This window comes from Xiphophorus hellerii, chromosome 13 (genome assembly GCF_003331165.1).
Source record: "Xiphophorus hellerii strain 12219 chromosome 13, Xiphophorus_hellerii-4.1, whole genome shotgun sequence".
NCBI classification, from domain to species: domain Eukaryota; kingdom Metazoa; phylum Chordata; class Actinopteri; order Cyprinodontiformes; family Poeciliidae; genus Xiphophorus; species Xiphophorus hellerii.
The window spans coordinates 27,793,352-27,812,753 of NC_045684.1; the positions used below are offsets into that span (position 1 = coordinate 27,793,352).

At 39.6% G+C, this 19,402-nt stretch overlaps 1 protein-coding gene and 1 long non-coding RNA gene across 5 annotated transcripts in view; both read left to right on the plus strand.

Annotated features, from left to right (window-relative positions):
- ptprua (protein tyrosine phosphatase receptor type Ua) overlaps positions 1-19,402 on the plus strand; it is a 197,328-nt gene that overhangs the window by 12,626 nt on the left and 165,300 nt on the right. The window lies entirely within an intron of this gene.
- On the plus strand, positions 4,462-4,964 carry LOC116731211 (uncharacterized). The gene is made up of 3 exons (XR_004341554.1): positions 4,462-4,477; positions 4,592-4,766; positions 4,902-4,964. It is a non-coding gene; the product is annotated as an uncharacterized LOC116731211 (long non-coding RNA).

Here is a 19,402-nt window from a genome sequence, read left to right on the forward strand (position 1 = left end):
AACAAATGTGTTCTACCTCTCTGACCAATTACAACAATCAGGACATTTAGGTTTACTGCTGAAGTCTATCATATTTAGCTTTCAGCCGTCCAACTAGAAGCCCTTGGTCACACGTCCAGTAATAGTTCTGTAGTGTGGAACATTCAAAGCCCTGAAAGTGAGAACGAAGATGTTGAATCTGGAGAGATAAAAAAGATGAGTACGTGGAGAGCAGGATGAGTGGGTGGGAGGTTATTGACAGCACTGGTATTAATTTGGTGGACACAGCTTGGAAATCAGGGGGCAGACAGATTCCTGTCTGAGCCGCGGCTGTTGACGTTGCATCCGTCGTAGCCTGTTGGTCTAATCTAAGCGGCCACCTTTGGGTGACAGTAATTCTCTGGTCTGAACATGTGTTTCCCTTTGCTGTCGTGGCCTACACCCCTAATCTCGCCGTCAATAGAGTGTGAGCAGATGGCATGATGGCCCGGGTCAGCAGACACACACACAATAATAACATGGGACGAGAGGATGATGACGCCGGCCCAGACGGCACCGGAGGGAAGATGACCCGAGAGAGATTAGAACCAGATCTACTTTTTGTTTTTATTATAATTAAGGGAAGCATTTTACATGCTACTTTTGGTTGGTGAAATTATCTAAACGTGTGAAAAGTGATGAAAAAGCAGAAGAAAGCCTGACATTCATTCTTTTTTTTTCCATTTCCATGCTTCCTGAGGAAGGTGTAGACTGGAGTTAATATGTGATGAAACTAAAGAAAATATTTTGCTTCCGGCGGATAACTGGACTCAGGCTGGTATTCACACTGTGTGAGAAATGTTGCTTCTGGTGGTCAGTTTAGTATTCTGTACCAGCCTATACCTGCTTATCCTTGGAGGGTTTCCTGTGTGAGAGGAAACCCAGGATCTTCTGCCAATTCCACCACCATGCCTGTGTTTGGTCACCTTGACGAAATAATGCAATTTCATAATAGGAAGCAAGAACAGAATTTGTCTTCCTTACATTGAGTTTTGATCGCTAAAGTGTTCACACTCCTTCTGGTGTAGTTACTAAAATCCTCATCTAAAACATTTCAACCTCTGAAATCCTGACAATTTGAGAAGCATGTCATGATTTTAGTTCAGGGGGAGTGAAAAATCAATCTGTTTTATAAAGAAAATCAACTGAAAATACAAGAATTGTTTGATTAGGCTCAGATTAGGGATTTTTTTAAGGTAAAAAACAAACAAACTGAAATGTACATTAGGTGATGCTCAAACAAATGATTAAACCTCTTGGTGAACTGACATCCTGAAACACCTGCTGCAGTTTGAGCTCATTTTCTTTAGCATATTAATGTTAGCATCCTTTTATTTTCCACAGTTTGATTGATATTATTAAGTTCCAGATTAGCTGGTATAACTCATGCTGGAGAAAACACATGTAGCTTAAATTTCGATTTAGTTGCACTTTTTCCAGGAATATGTTTTTTGTTTTTAATTTGGAAAAGCAGCAGATAATAACTGCAAAAATATCTCAACATAGTGATTACTGGACAACTATTGGATTTATATATTTCACATTCAATAATCAGACACAATCTAAAATGTAGATTTTTAAAACATATGCTAAATTTACATTAAACATTTTTGTTGTGCAGAATGTTAGCCCTCTTCGCTAAGAGAGGTTTGCTACAGCTTGCAATATCATTTAAATTTAACCCTTTAAATACAATCAAGCCCAAACTTAGTCATACGCTTAGCAAATTTTAAAATTTCATTTTTTTCGACAAAGACATTTGTTTGTGATAGAAAACGAGACAAAGAACTACACTGTTATCCTTTGCTGTATTTTCTACAGTTAAATACCACAAAATGCCCAGTAAAACTACCATAAGACATCTTTACAAGTAGTTACTGTAATTTGCATTGCATTATGGGTATAGTACATAGTATTACAGTAACTTACTGTATGTTTTGAATTTGCAGTAATTTACTGTTTACACATTACAGTAGTGGTACTGTACTTATAATATACAGTAAGAATTATATTTGATTCCCAACGGTCATCATACACTGTTAGCCTTTGCTGTATTTATTACAGTTAAATACCACAAAATGCCCAGTAAAACTACCATAAATAGGGTGACCATATTTTCAGTTGGGAAAACCAGGACACGTTGTAGCGAGGGGGGGGGGGGGGGGGGGGGGGGGGTTCTGAAAGCGGGGAAACTCTTTTGTAAATAGTAGGTAAACATAGATTTGCGCTTTCGTATGTTGTTGGCGTACTGACAGCCACGCTATCTATCTTCTGATTAAGAACAGGGCTGCCCGCACTGACGCGGCTCAGGGATTACGTCACACGCAGGGCCGTGCGCAGTGCCCTAGTGCCTGTAAATATAATGGTCCAATGAAGGTAATTTAAAAAACAGGACATTTCCTCACTTTCTAAAAAAACCCCGGGACGCCCGGGACAGGACGTGAAATACGGACATGTCCCGGGAAATACGGACGTTTGGTCACCCTATAAGACATCTTTACAAGTAGTTACTGTAGTTTGCATTGCATTATGGGTATAGTACATAGTATTACAGTAACTTACTGTATGTTTTGAATTTGCAGTAATTTACTGTTTACACATTACAGTAGTGGTACTGTACTTATAATATACAGTAAGAATTATATTTGATTTCCAACGGTCATCATAGCTGCTTCATCGTGGTTCCCTGTTTCTGTATTTTTACTCCTTTAGTGGTTAACATATTTTTAAGGCAGAAAGAGAGAATGTACTTTTGTTTTTTCACATCCTAGCTAACATTAATATGCAGTTTATCTAGCTACGTCATCAAGCGTGGCTTCGCTTCCAACTGTTTTCTGATGACGTTTGTTTTAAACTCCGAAGCTTTTTCTCTCCAAGTGCAAGTGCAGCTCTGTCTCCGTGCTGTGGGCTCACACTGCTTCAGCTCTTCAAGACAGGTAAAAAAACACTTCTTAGAAAACTGTTTGAAGCCAAAACCTAGTCTGGAAATGTACATTTTAGATGGAGTTAACGTAGCTTATAGCATCATGCTATAATGCTAAACTTAGCATTATAGCATGAGCTGGTTTGTGCTGGTTAGCCTGGTAACATAACGTTACCTTTACGTTACTAACTCTGGTGTTTTATATAACTGGCATATTGCAACCTTATAAGTTACGTGTCTGTAAATGAGGTGAAAGATAGGAAAATATGATGGTTATTTTTTGAGCTGGTTCGGAATTAACGTTAGCTAAGGTGCTAATTTTACCGTTGAAGGTTTTAGCTTGACTTTTACCGCTTAATCTTCCTCGGGCGGCTTTGGGTTGAGATTAGCTCAGTGCTGAGTGTCTGTTAGCATTGTTGCTACATCCTTTGTCGAACAATATAACCTTAACTGATAATTGATCCCCCCCACCCCCTTCTCTTTTTTTTTTTTTACATCTAATGACTGTTCATTTGTTTAAACCATGATCTTGCAAATGTTAAAAGTGCAGATTAGCTACGTAGGTCAGCAAGGATGAATTTCTAACTTTGTTCTTTTTTTTCCTTTTCTTCAGATGACTTTTTTTTTTAACTCCCAAGCTTTTTCCCTCCAAGTGGCTGTGCAGTTCTGTCCTGCTGACTGCTAACATAGCTTCATCTCTTCAAAAGACAAGACAACAGGTAAAAAGACAGCTCTTCAAACATATTTGAAGCCACAAAATAGTCTGGAAATGTAGAGGAGCAGCTAACCTAATCTATAACTTTGAGCTTGCTACAGCTGGTTAGCCTGCTAAAGTACCATTACATCTCCAACATAGTGTATAAGAGTCTGTAAATGAGGACAAAGGTGAAAAACATTAAAGTAGTTTCTGTTATTTTTTGAGTTGGTTCAGCCACAGTGGCAGGTGGACAAAAAAGTTAATTTCCAACCCTGGTTACATATAAGGACTGTTCACATGTTTAAACCATGCTCCTGTAAATTTAAAGTTAAGTCAGTACTAACAGGTGCAACTATGTACAGGTGTAAATTCTGCAGCATTTGTACTTCAGAATTTACAGAATTTTGTAGTCATGTGAAGAAACATCAACACACAGCTAATTATCGGTTTGCATGTGGAATAGAGCAATGTCCTGCTTCCTTCAGAACATTTTCTGCATTCAGGTCCCACATGCACAGGAGTCACCGCCATTGCAGAAGTCAGACTGAACACTTGTGGAATGTAATGCTTTAAAAAATGCATTTAGCCCCACAAACTGTCATTCACATCCGCTGTTTCAGAGTGGTAGCAGGATGTAGGGGTAAAATCTAGTCTAGTCTCCGGGATGAGGTTCTCAAAAACCTGTTGTAATCTGGGTGAACTGGCCCTTTAAATATAAATTACTACCAGTAATTCATATTTAAGAGAGTTTTCCTTTTATGTTTTAAAGGTATCTTCCACCAAGATGTCTGTTGAAATGGAAATGACCTTACCCACTACACCAAGGGTAATCATGCTTGGTAAGAGGAATATTTTCTATCACTATAATTTTTTCGTAGCAATGTATGTAATTGTTATGGTAGTCTGTACTTTTACTCACTAGCGTTAGCCTGACAAGGGTTTGTCTATTTTAGGAAATAGCTTGATGTCTGCAACCCGGTGGATGGTCAGTATGGAGGAGAAGGTATTTTTCCAGCCTGAGCAACTACATGACTTTGCCAGCGTCCTTGCTGTCTTTTTTGGGTCATATTATGTCTTCAATCTGGAGTATCAGGTGTCAGCATCCACCACGGTGGAGATGATACAACGGTAAGTACTCTACATCAAGCCATTTATGAATTAAATTTAATGACAGTTTGACTGATGATGAAGAACCATAGCTGATTGCTGTATTGTACGTCTTCATTAAAAAATACAATTAATATATTTTATTTCTGTTAAAAGATTCTTTGTGAGGATCAATCCAGATGTTGGTACCAAATGCACAGCCAAAGTCGGTACAAGCCGCAAGACGGGAAGTCTTGTCAAGAAGAAAGTAGTCAGTGTCAACTCCCAGATCACCACCTTCTTCCAACAACTTGCTGAATTTGAGTGGAGGACTTCCAACTAGGTAAGTATTTTACCAAATGTAAATGTTTATTATTTTGTTGTCTTTTCCTCCTATCTTGCATGCTCTGACTTTACTTTAGCCTTTTTAATCTGATTTTAATGATTATTTATAAATGCCATGTGATTCCTACACAATAGCCCTTTAGAGTAGCCTACATCTTTTCTGTGTCCGTGGTAAAAAGTGGATGTCGCTGCATCCCTTAATAAATCACAGAAATGTCTAAGTGTGTAGTCGTTTAAGTGTGGTGTATTTTTATACTATGCAGTTTTCAGTTTATTAGGCACACCTTTGCAGTAATCCGTCAGCACCAACAAAATGACTGAAATCTTTTGAATTACTGAAGACTGACTGACTGACTGGTTTTGGCATAAACAATCCAAAAACCTGAAGTGAAGCCAGTCCTGCTCATTCTTTATGCAGCTTCTATTATCACTTCAGTCCAATTGATTTTTTTTTTAAACAAATTATCAACTTAATGCTGCTTTATGACAAAGATTTTATGCATGTGAACATTGTCACTTCAGCTTAATTTGTCAACTTCCTGTCGATTTGAAAATGTAGATAACTTCCTGACCATCTCATGACCTCCCACATTGTCTGTCTTATTCTTTACAGTTCAGCTTCCACAAGATGGATCCCACTGATTTTGTTTGACGAATGGAATAAAAGTTCTTCTGATGTAGGAAATGTGTTCTATGGTTTTGTTGTTTTACAGCACATTATATTGTATTGTGACATTGTTTTTTTATGACATTGCGAATATGTAAATGGATTTTATTTCTACAAATCTGCTGAAAATAAATACCTGTTATTCACAGTACTTGGACTAAAATTTCTTTTATGAAATTTTTCGGTTTATGGTAAAATATTCTTATCTTAAAGAAATGTAAACTTTAATTTGCAGTAAAACTCTGACATTATGTTGTGAAACAAGTTTACAGTAGACCAGCTTTACTATAAAATACAATTACTGTATTATACTAGAAACTACATTTACAGTAATGCAGTTATAACTGTAAAGCACACTCACAGTAAAAATTAACTGTGAAATATCATAACAGTAAAGGTACTGTAGAATGGTAATTACAGTAACTTACTGGCAACACTGTTGCCAGTAAGGGTACTGTTGCCTTACTGGCAACAGTGTTGCCAGTAAGAGTACTGTAGAATGGTAATTACAGTAACTTACTGGCAACACTGTTGCCAGTAAGGGTACTGTAGAATGGTAATTACAGTAACTTACTGGCAACACTGTTGCCAGTAAAGGTACTGTAGAATGGTAAATACAGTAACTTGCTGGCAACAGTGTTGCCAGTAAGTTACTGTAAAATTACAATAAAAGGTCTAACAGTGTACACAAAACACAAAACGGTCTAAATTTTTAGGGAAAATCTTTCTTTTTACTTCCATTTATTTTAAGAAAACATGTTAAAGTTATCACCCTTCTCTCTAATGAGTGGAAAAACATAACATTTGCTTTACAGTAATCAAATCCTGACCAGTGTCTTCCATGTCTTTACTGGTGTTTCAACCATTTCTCGAAAGGCCTCTGTGCCAAAGATCCGGACTCTGGTTGAGCCGTTTAGAAACTTTTCATATTACTTCCAAACCGAGAAAATCTATCGTTCAAATCGAAATATTGCTCGTTCTGGGAGGGGTGTGAATCGTTTTGTGATTAACTGTAGATGCAGGTTGGGGCCACAGTGGCTCTCGATACACTAGGCACCAGTATGCATCCTGAACAATGTGTGACATGTTTGTCATTGTTATTCCGGCATAAATTACTTGTTGAAAACAGTGCCGTCACGCCGGCAACCTTTCTGGCACAAATCCCACATATCTCTAATTACATGCACACAAAAGTGGGCTATGGATTGTTTTCATATCTCCACTTCACCTCCCTCCACCCTCACTCCCCCTAAACCACTTGTCAACTCAGTTACCCAGTTTTTTGGCCGGGACAGAGGACCAGTTGTTAATTAAACCCATCAGTCACGGAGGGTACGGGGGAGGGAAAAGAGGATAAAGAGGTCTCTAGGAGACACTCTGCTGTGTGCTCTGTGGTAATCGAGTCAGTCACATCTTCATTTCAGCGGACAGCAACAGTTTTGTGTGTAAATGTGTGTGTGTAAGGAGAAATGTGTGTAGTAAGGAGGTAGCTGCAGTTAACAGGAGTCACAGATTAAGAATCGTGTCAGATGTCACAGAGTGGCATTGAATAATTCGGAGAAATAGGGATTGGGTTTAAGGAAAGAGGAGTGCAGAGCCTTTCCTGTCTGTGGTTAATGTTTAGTTGGATGGTTTTTAAACCCCCTTAACTGGTGTCCTCATGGACCCGTTCTGTAACATGTAAGAATTCTGGGACTGACAGTTACGGGGTTACCCCCCTTGTCTCCACTGTGTTAAAGTTAAAACCACAAAACATGGATCACAGGACAAGGTCAGGTAAATGTTGCTCACTTGAACAATTAATCAGTGCATTTTTTTTATTGGTGTTGAATGTTAAACAAGAAATTAGCTCTTGACACTTAAATTGGTCAGCTAACAATAAAAACAAAGAAAACCTTGGAGTAGTTGGTGGCTCAGTTGGTAGAACGCACACACACCAGACAGCAGCTCTGACCTTTGCTGGGGATGTGACTGCTGTAATGAATAAACTTACGTCTAGCTTATAAATTATGGAGCACTTATACTTATAATAAGACCATCTAGTTTATGTATTCACTCAACCCAGAACAGGAATTAAACCTATTAGTTAGAACAAAACATCTAGAGGAACTTTTCTTATTCTGCTTAGCAACCCAGAACAGGAACATTTAGTTTACATACGTCACTCCACCCAGAACAGGAACATTTAGTTTACATACGTCACTCAACCCAGAACAGGAATTAGAACAGACTTAGAATCCAGAGAAAGTCTTATTAGTTTATCTGGAGAAACTACTCATTACCTTGGATCAACATTATCAGAACAAGAATCCAGACACACCCCTACTAGTTTATAAATCATGGACTACTTATCCTTAAACATGGGGTTATACTTTTTTGTTTTCTTTTTTCTTCCTTTGCTCTTCCCTTTAGTTTGTTGTATATGAATATATGGCACATTCATGTAAAATGTGTTATATAAACCAAATTACCTTACCTTACATAATCAATGTTTTTACATTAAGAAAACTGAGGTAAACCAAACTAAAAATACTGGGTGCACTAACTGCTTTTTGTTGGTGTTTGAAACCTGCCTGTGGTACTTTTAGTTCTCCTCAATATATTCTACTTTACCTTTTGAGGGTGCAATTCCTTCTTTGTGGATTGCCTTGGTTCCCTCTTCTTTGCCTACCTCTTCGTGGTTTGAGGTTGGTCTATCAACTGCCTACAGACTAACTCTGTGTGCATATATATAGGCAGCTATAAAAGTTTTTAGAGGGAGTGTCAGGTTTTGGTGGATTTCAGCTATAAGTGAATAGTCAGGGTCCACTCTACTTTTTAGATATACAACATTCAGTTAGCATGTGTTATCAGTGAAGGGTAGTGACTGTAGCTGCAGTAAGAGAACATAGCACTTCATTTCAACCCGGATGGGGAATCAGTTGTTTGACCGTTAATTCAGTACTAATTTATGTTAGTATTTTCCTTTTCTTTCTCACTCAGTGCTGTGGTGAATTGATTGTTGACCTGCTATGACCTGATCTGCACTACAGATGTAAAATAGCTTTCTGGCTCCTCCTGGCATATTTACTGCGCTATTTTTCATTCATTGCTTACTCCCTTTTGGGTAAATAAATACATTTAAAAAAAAATAGCTCCCGCATGCTTTTCCAGCACTAAATCCAACACCCAGTTAAAAGTCCTGGTTCTGTGGAGCTGACAGCACCTCTGGTGTCTTGACTCATGGCTGACCTCTAACTTTTGCTGGTGCAACAGGAGATCTGTGTTGTCAAAGCGTTGTTGGCGACAGAAATTGCCAGAGGGCAGCCTGGGTGTTTTGCGGTGCCTCGTGTCTCTGCTGGAGATGGCTAAATGGATTCAGCCAGTGTGTGGGCACAAAGTGAGGGGGTGAGTCTTGACCTCGCCACCGGCTTGAATATCAATGTCCGGTCATTGGCAGAGTCTGTCCCTGAGGTTGTTCCTATGGACACTTGTGGATGCGGGTGGATGTCTGCAGCTCATTGGCAGGAAAAAAAAAACAGTTTTTTTAACTTTTTCTTTTTGTGGTTGTTAAGAGCTGGCATTGAGGTTTTAATGACTAGGCAGGTACACTCACAGGTATATTTAACCCTAACTTAAGATTTATATAACTTTATTACATGACAAATTTCCATTTGCTGGTTTTTTTTTTAGGTAATTTCAACACAAACCTATCAAATAAATGATGTAAATGATATTGAAGTGACATAAATTGCACAATTAGGACATTTAGAAGTAATACAATATTAGTTGTATCAGATTGCTTAAAATCACATGGACCTGAATGCTGGCCACTCGCGGAAGTGGAGGATATCATCTTCTTCTTCATTTTTTACTGTTTTAAGATGGTTGGCAGCCAGTTTAAAGGGACATTACTGCCACCTACTGGTGCCGAACATTGTTTCCGTTTTCCCTCTTTCACTTCTCATAAGTTCAATGAAAACCATTCACGTAAGTTTCAAATGACAGAATCTTGTTTGTTTTACAACTTTAATTGTTCAAACTGTGTTAGTATATATTAAACAATTACATTCAATACATTTTGAATTGATTAAATTATGTAGATAATAATTAATGTGAAGGCATAAAAATATGAGTTTTTAAATCAACTCAAATAGATGTAAATGAATAAAACGTAACTCTGCCATGAATCATTTCTGAGTGATGGGCCTCTGTCACTGTAACTAACTTTGACAGTTGGTTTTAAGAATGTTGGCATTTCAGATATGCTTGTTTGTAGCAATCAGAAGCTCTCTTATTATCATGGAAAACAAAAAAAATGGCTTCTTTGTGAAATGAGCATGATGGAAAAGGAAAAGGAGGACGAAGAGGAGGAGGGAAGCGGGGTCGCAGCAGAAACTGCAAGCGGGGCGTAGGGTTTTTTTTTCTCGTTAATTAAGCAGCTCAAGTCATTCTTTGTGAAGGCAGGGTAGATGATCAAGAGAGGGAGAGAAGCTAAACATCCCAAAGGAAGGCCGTTCAGGTTCATTGCTCTGGAGTTGTTCTGGCCTTGGTTTCAGGGATGGGGGCCTGTTGAAAGGCAAGACTGGAGGCTCCTGGATTTATTCTGCCTCAGTGAGTCAATACAGCGGTGCTGGCAGGCTCTTCTTTAGGATTTAAATCTCTTTTGCAGCTGCTTGGTAGTACGCTACTGAAGAAAAAATAATTACAAAAGCAAAACTATGGCTTTCCAACTAAAGAGGACAAAGGCGTAGAGGTGATCAGAGCGAAACAGCTAGAAAATGGGTAAGAAATTGTCAATTATACTAACTTGGAAGAAAATAAATAAGTGAGGTAAAAGGAAAGATGGGGCTATTTAGTCACGGTGGGGTAGATAGAGAATTTTCTGTCCACCCTTTGAACACAGAAGAGCCACTGTCTACAGCTGCAGGGGCCCCTGTGGCGTCGCTCCGTTTCTGAGATTTTATGCATCCAAACAAGCACACACACACTGGAGAGAGAGAGAGAGAAAATGAAGGAAGCGTCTCATTAATGTACACATCGTCACATGGCCTATTTTAGAGGCCATTACGCTCTGGTAAGTAGTGCTTGTTTGTCCAGATACTAGAATCATGTTCACTTGTCTGCTTTCTCGAGCTGTGCTTGTTCTAAAGGCAGATCGGTTTACATCGTTCAGAACTGGAACCATGCACTCTAATTGGCCTTTTAGAATAAATCAACTCTGGGTTTTTATTTTAACAGAAAAGACAGAAAGTGTTACATTTATTTTTTCCCCTCACTGTTCAAGAAAACTGTAAAGAGAGACTCATTTTATTAAAATAATGAGCAGATTCTATTACTATATATATATAGTAATAGAATATATATAAATATATATATATATATATATAGTAATAGAATCTGCTCGCTCTCTCTCTCTCTCTATCTATCTGTCTGTCTGTCTGTCTGTCTGTCTGTCTGTCTGTCTGTCTGTCTGTCTGTCTGTCTGTCTGTCTGTCTGTCTGTCTGTCTATCTATCTATCTATCTATCTATCTATCTATACAGTATATACTGTATATATACTGTATATATATATATATATAAAGAGAACTAAAACATGCAGGATGCCGGCCCTCAGGGACCCACTTTGGGCATCCCTGTTCTTAATTGTATATTGGATCAATAACGACCAAATATGACAGACTTCATTGCCTGTCAGCTGCCTGCTGCTGACTCTCTTAGAGAATCAGTTGCTCATTGGTTGTTTGCTAGATGACCAGCCATCACCTCAAACCAGTTCAACAGAGAAGTGTCGTGTCTGCGTACGTTTCTAATAAACAACCTGGTGGAGCTCCTGCACACTCCAAACCACAAAGAATCTCTGAACCACAATCCGCACCGTCAGATAAACAGGAACGGCTGAAGGCAGCTCTTCCTTCCTGCCTTCCACAATATCCAGCCCTCCACACAGACTCACATCTCTCTTCCTCCTGTTGCCTTCTAATGCATGCGCGCACACACCCACCTCCACCCCCGCGCACACACACACACGCCGACAGGCAGGTCCTCCTGTTCCTGTGGCTTACAGCTTACTGTTCAGCAGCCCATAAATCTGTGCTGTCCAACCCATCAGTCAGTCTTCCTGCTGCGCTGCTGATGTGACAGAGGAGCCATCAGAGCATCTCATTTAGCCGTCCTGATGCTGAGCCCGGCTGACGGATAGACAGGGCCAAATGTGCCAAACAAACAGTCAGTAATATTGCCCTGTCCTTTCACTTCCAGCTCTCTGTCAAGCCAGAGTGCTGACAGAGTGGGGAAAAAGTGCATGCAGCTTCCTAACATACATGTGCCATTCACATAAATACAGCCTTCAGGGCTTTTTGGATTAGAAATGGATCATTTCAGAAGGCTTTTCCTGCTGAGAGATTCCCAACAGCTTGGATTCATCATCACAGCGATCCGTAGTGTGTGTGTCTGTCCTCATGTTCGTGACTTTGGCATCAGAGCTCCTGCTCCGTGGCTGTGGGTTTTTGTTTGCAGAGCTTCTGTGGGGTTAGTGTCCCCGGGCCTCCATTGTTCCTATGCATGGCTGGCATTAATGCGTCCCGGAAACAAAGCAGGACGGGCAGAGCAGAAAGACGCAGCCGACTCTTTTCCTCAATCAGGGCCTGGATGATCCGGGATTACTGGAGATCATATCCGCCCTCTCCTCCTGGACGGCGGCTCAGAGCGTCTCCAAGACGCCAGGCTGGTTTTACCGTCTTAATCACTGCAGAGGAACAGCAGCTGTGGACGGACTGTAGGGAGAGAATCACATTCAAACCTGCCGGTTAACTCTATAAGCAAGTGGAAAAGGTTATCTGACCATTCTAAAATCAGAAATTACCAAAATTTTAAAAAATTTTCAAGTTATGATTGGATTAAAAGAGCTGTCCAAGCCAATGTGGCTTTATGTCAAAAATATATTCCACCATCAGAGTGGGCACTTATTGAATTGTTTGTCATTTATGGTGATAGATTTCTTACTATGAAAAAAATTCAGATTTATTGTTTTCATGATAAAAGGGACACAACAGACTGGGACAAAGCAAAGGGACATAAGATTCTTCAAGGTTTGCAGCAAGATGTTGCATATCTTCTATCTCCGACATCTTTTCTGTTACCTGTTGGGGCAGCAGCATCAGAACCATGTACCTGAAAACAACCTGATAAAGTAGACTGGTTCTGGTTCTGGTTCTGTTCTGGTTCTGTTACTGTGGAACCTCTGGAGATGACGATGCAAAGAAGGATTCTTCCTAAAATCAAGGAAATTATCCATCCTCTTCATGAGACTGTCGTACAAAAACAGAGTATCTTCAGTCAGAGGCTCCCCCTGATTCACTGTAATACAGACTGCTACAAGAGATCTTTCCTGCCAACAGCCATCACCATCCATAATAAATCTTTGAAGAATTTTAATTAATGAGTTACAACAACATTTAATTTCCCTTTAGGATCAATAAAGTGTTTTTTAATTTGAATATGAATTTAAGACCATCGTCACATTAACAAAAATTGTAAAGGAAGTTGAGTTAGGATGTGTCAGGCCAGTCATTCTGGTAAGGTTAACAGTGAAGCCGTGTGAAAAGTACACGTCATAGTGATTCAACTCAATGCTATTTAGTATATTTTTACTTCCTTACCTACCTGTTAGAAAGTCTATCAGCCTGGAAGAAAACATTCTGTTTCCAGTTTAGGAGTGGTGTAAATCGGCCATGAAGTTTTTGAGGTTAGTGTTGGTTTGAGGTGGCAGAGGTCGGCTTTAGGGTCAGTTCTTCTTCTGCTAGCTTTTAGCTTCAGTCATGGACTAAAGAGGATTTATTAAAGGAAGTACTTGATCTAGCATAGACGGTAACAGCTCTTAATCTCTAAACAGAACCGTTCTCACCCTGAAAATCTTCAACAATCCCAAGCTAACCCTTTGTTCTGGTTTGACTTGAATGGCTTGAAACAAGATTAAACATTGTCTTTATGACAGGAGTGTGTTCACTGAGGAGAAATCAACGGGTCCACATAGGGTCTTCAAAAAATACAACGTTTAAGCCTTTCTAGAACTATTTAGCTCTTAAATTGATTAAAATTCGCAACCACAAAGAAAAACAACATGGTAAGTTATGGACACAAATAGTTTTATTGGCATGAAATGAAAGAAGAAAGGAATACAACAAAGTGTGTGTACAAAATTGACAGTGCAGGTTGACTAATGGGCAAATTTGACCTCTTTGTTTTCCTTCTTCTTGTTTACAAGTCTCACCAATGACAGAGGACGCAACGCAGCAGCTCAGAGCTAATGTCTCAGATGCTTTTCTGCTCGATGTGAGACGGTGGGATCTGATGCCAAAAAGAAGCTCGGTCTAATAAAATGACCTCAATCTTTATTTCACCTGTCACACAGCGCCGGCAGCAGCAGGGTGTTGGTCTTTTAAACTGTCACTGTGAACGGCCGATGTAATGTCTGTATTTAGGAGGCAGAATGGGCACCATGCCCCACCTTCAGACTCAGCCTCTATAGAATATCCATAAATTGAGTGTAGAATCCACTCGGTCCCATTAAACACTCTCACATTAGGTCAAGTACAAGTGCTAGCAGATTTATCAAGGCTATGATTTGTTGCCAGGGTTACAGTGGCCATCTCTATACTTGACTTTACAATAACCAGAGGATGCTAGGCCACCTGTCAGATATGACATAAACTGCTGATTTTAATTTTAAAAAAAAAGCACAACTTCCAGAGAAGAATTAGTAGTTTTAATCCTCAGTGCTTCAGCAGAAGGGAAGTGAAGTTCTGCTAATGGTTCTTGAAAAGGTTTCTCCTCTCATGCAAAATGCTTTTTTGGTTGAGAACATGGGATGTTGAATGGTTTATACTTTCAGTTTCTCTCACCAGTAAACTTCACTCAAAACATTACCTGCTCTGTTTCACCTGATCTAACAGGTTTCCATATATACATATAACTATACTTGTGTGTGTGCGCGTGTGTAGGCGTGGCATGTTGTACTAAGGAACTGATAGAACTGAACATGTGTTTGATAGCGTTAGAACCTCACTCCAGTTGAAGCATAACTTGAAGATTTGCTCTCCTGTTTTTGGCACTCCAGTCTCATTTTTTTCCTTTACAAGTAAACAGTTGTTCCCTTAAAAAATACTGTAATTACTGACTATTTATTTGCCAGTATTTCTATTTTTGCACACTGATGAAGGATTCGCCACAACAAACCTGTCTCTTTGTCAGAAGTGTGCACCTGAGTCACTGAGCGGTATTACTTCTCCCTTTATTGGCACGCAGTGCAGGAATGCGTGGGTGTAGCGGTGTGGGTGTGTGTGTGTGTGGGGGTGGGTGTGTGTGTGTGTGTGTGGTATACCATCTGTCACACTGTGTTTTTCTAAATGCAGGCTCCCCACAAACATCAGAGTGAAGCACATCAAAAAATCCCCGTTGCCTCCCTTCACGGCCCTACATGCTCAAATTGTGTAGCCTCTAAATCTCAACACCTGCTGCTCCATTTTAGAGTAAATTATCTTTAGCACACAAAGATGTGGCAGCGCGTTGCATGACAAACATCTCCGGTTTCATCACTCATCCTTCTTCCTCGCTCTGGCTTTTTTTTTTTCCTCTCCACTTTCTGCTTCTGTTCTGACGAGCTGCAGGTGATGAAACCTTTAGGGTCGGTCTAGACTTTGTTTGATTTGGAGAGGGTCAGGTCTGGTTCTCCTCATTGCTGCTCTGCTCTGTGGGAATCTTTCAGATAATTGTCGAGGGTAAATGGAGTTTATTGGAGACGTTTCAGAGACTCAGTGGGGCGTTGTCTGAGCGATCAGAAGCCATTCCTGCGCTCCCTCGTTCCTCCGTTTCTTCACGCGGATCACGAAAGGCCGCGTCCGCCGTGGATATCCAAAACCTAAACGACAGCAGTCCAAACATCTGAGAGGTAAACGCCTCCATCCTCATGCAGCTGCTGCTGTTTTTCTGCCTTCCACTTCTCAAACGACCTTTTTATTACTTGCGTGATGGAAGAATGCGGTAGAGAAATGAGAGGATTTGTTTCCTCCGCTAGGGGCGGCGTGCACTCCAGGGAAAATACTCAACGAAATCTTTCTTTGAAATACTGATGCTGTGTTTAGAACAAACTGTAAATGGCAACTTCTCTCAGCTGGAGAATTTTTACATAACGTGGGCAAATGCAAAAAGCAGAAAAGACTTGGATAAACTTCAGTTGATGCAGAAGAAAGCTCTCTGACCAGTTAGCACTGAATTGTTGCATATCTTGACTGGCTAGAAGTCCATGACAGGTTATTAGCTTCACTACTATTCTCAACATGGAACATTTTAAAATTCCATAGTTCACGTTTTTTGTTGTTGTTGTTGTTTGTTTATTCAGTTAAAAAAATAAATGGTAACGCTTTATTTGACGGGGCGTAAATAAGACTGACATGACACTGTCATAAACATGAAGGAGTCTTTATGAATGTTTATGACTGTTGTCATGAAGTGTCATTTGGTAAATAACTATACTTTTAATGCAAAGTTTCATTAAAACCTGTATTAAAAGTTCACTACAAGTGTCAACTTTGCATTAAAAGTGTTACCAGAAAATCTATTTAAATTCATGTCGATGCGTCACCAGACATGCAGTTGAAGGATGTTTTCAAATCCTTCACTCTTTACTTTCTTACAGAGCAATAAGAGAAGAAAACTCTACCATTAACACTAATGAAGCGGAACTGTAGCTTTTTAGGACTAACATGTTTATAACTGAATTGGTACATTTTTGAATATTTTATGAATTTTTCAATATTGGTTATGAACTGAAATTAATTTTTATGCTGTGTTAAATCTGCCATCTGTCATATTTGAATGATCCCTAGTGAATGATGTGTGTTTTAATGATGGTGTCAGGGTGTGAAGCCCAGCTAATAACAATGAATAATTAATCAACAATATCTGTAGCAATGCTTAACTTACTTTTAAATTCTATTAAACCCTATTTGATCTCACACACAGAAATGTGAACAGTAATCTGATCCAAACAGAGTTTTATTTTTGCATAAATTCATTGAAGATCTTTATCTAACTGCAACTTATGCAAACCACATTTACAAAGAATAACATGGCACATTTTGCTAATGTCAACATGAACTTCAACAGGTGAAGTCAGCAAACTCAATTTGTGGTTCAGACTTAGCAATATAATATAATACGCAGATTTAATCACCAACTTGTTGGAATATTTGTTAAAACAGTAATCTTATTCATTACATAAAAAACTGCATAAATACAGCTGTTAGGTGATCTAGCCATACAAACTTTTCTCTTGTAAACTCTCAGAAAGGATTTTTTTTTTTTACAATGCATAGTTCAGTGAGTATATATACAGATGAAACGTGAAGAATGAGTATAACATAAGTGTGAATAGGTCCTATACAAAGACCGCTTTTCATGGATCAACTCCAATTATTTTGCTAGAAAGGGTCAGAAGGAGTGATTCTTTTAATCAGGATAGCTTTAAAATTCGTCTTTGCTCTAAACTCTTGATAAAATTTAGTGTCTTCAGTACTTCTAATAAAGCATTTAGAATCTAAAAGGTCTTCTGATTTAACATCTGGCTGAATTCATTTCCTAGCTGAAATGCACCAGGAGTAAGAGGCTCTGTATCGGCTGCTTTCTCACTACCTTCCTGGTCTTAACGCTCATTAGATCTAGAAAATCTTAACAAAAGACATTTTATCCTGAATGGAGATGTAGTTTAAGAACATACAAGCCTGGCTCCTTGAAACGGATTTTATCTTCCATACAACAAATTATAAATAATGAGAAAATGCAGTGAGTTAAAACTCTTCCTGGTTCTCTGTCTATGTGTTTTGGAGAGCTTGAGCTCCAAACTGAAGCTCCATTTTGTAGAGTGGACACACAAACCACTTACTGTTGATCTTATTGTTGCTTCTTAGCAACACCTTTACTTCCAGCTCCATACTTGCTGAAGATCTTTCCTTTCAGTGCATGGATTTTTGGGAAGGTATCGTCTATGCCCAGGATCTTCTAGCAACAGTTTGGAGATGCAACATCATCAAGAACTGTAAGGTGTTGGCAACAGACTTTAAGATACTGTACATGTGACATTGCATTATTTTAAAAATAATATCAAAATATGGCAATTTTGGGTTGCTGTGGAGGAGCAGGGGATAAGCACCACCCATGTATGGAGGCCTTAGTCCTCGACACAGACGTCACAGGTTGGAGTCCCGGCCTTCCTCCCTCTATCAAATAGAGGCCACTAGAGTCAGCAACACCTTAAAAAAAGGCTATTTTTTTCAATAAATTTTCTGTTTGAAGACATAGTCCATAAATAAAGTCAGTTAAGCTGAAACCTTCAGTTCTGCTTGGTTGCTCTGTCCTCTGCACATTTCCTGTCTTTGTGCATTGCAGAGTTCTTACACATCAACAGCTCTCTCTGTGCTTTGTGTGATTTTCTCCTCTGGGTCACACAAACAACTCCAAACCCACCTTGACCTTAAGGTGGAGGATGTGTAATGGCAGGTCAGACTCTGTCCCCTCCCTGGTGACACACTCGGGTAAGGCGGTGGACGGCATTCTGCTCATGATATATTTTCTTGAAGCGCCTGCAGTGGGCCGACTGCTGGCCACATGCCTGATTCCTCACCTTGAGAGGACACAGCATCTTGCAGTGGACACAGAAGCACAGCAGCATCAGGAAAAATAAATAGTTTTTTGGGGTCTTACCACTGTCCAAACCTTTTTACTGAAACTTTGAACTTTGCGTGTTGTCCGTCTTACACCCAAGCCATTCCATGGTCTCCCAAACACAAACAGTACCGGCCACACTTTGACTGTGAACGTGTCCCGATTGAAGAGTACCTCTGGCTTCCACTCACTTTCTCTGTGCTTTGCTCTCCTCTGGGCTCTGGCTATATGGATCTCTTCTCTGTTTCAAATGCCAAGTGGCTCTAACTGACGAACAAATTGATGCGCTTGTGCTGCGACCAGGCCAGGATGCTGCCTCCTGTAAAATAATGTCAGCTGTTTGAGAGTGTGAATATTAAATGACGTTGAGCTGTCAGGTCAGTTTAAGGTTCTGGTCTGAGTGAGGATCGGGAACTTTGGAATATTATCCCAACTGGGGCGTAACGAGGCGGTATTATGTGTTTTCCAGAGACAGTTTACATCACGATTAAGTAACTCTGTTACCTTCAGTTGCTATAAAAATACTATAGATATATATATCAAAACAAGCGTTTTTGCCAGTGTTGCTCTGAGAAGTATACTTCTCAGAGCTATAGCTCCTATAATGAGCTCAGCAGATGTACAGTTCCACCAGGTGTTTGCTAATTGCTGCCAGCTAGTCTGAAGAAGCTGAGTGGAGGAAGGCTGAGGTGGGAGCTTGGAAACTGCAGCTCAGAGGAGGAGCTGTGTCTCGAAAGCGGGGCTAAGTCTATCCAGGTGTTTTGCACAGCTGAATGGTTGCCACGGAGATTAAAAGATTTCTCAAACATGCATGAAAGAATCAAGGGAACACTCCAGATTCTTTTTTGCTGAGGGGATAACATTATAACATGATGTAAAGCTTAAAAACGTTGATTTTAAATAACACTGCCCTTTTAAATTGATATTACTACATTGTGATCCTTCATTCCTTGCTCAGTGCTCAGT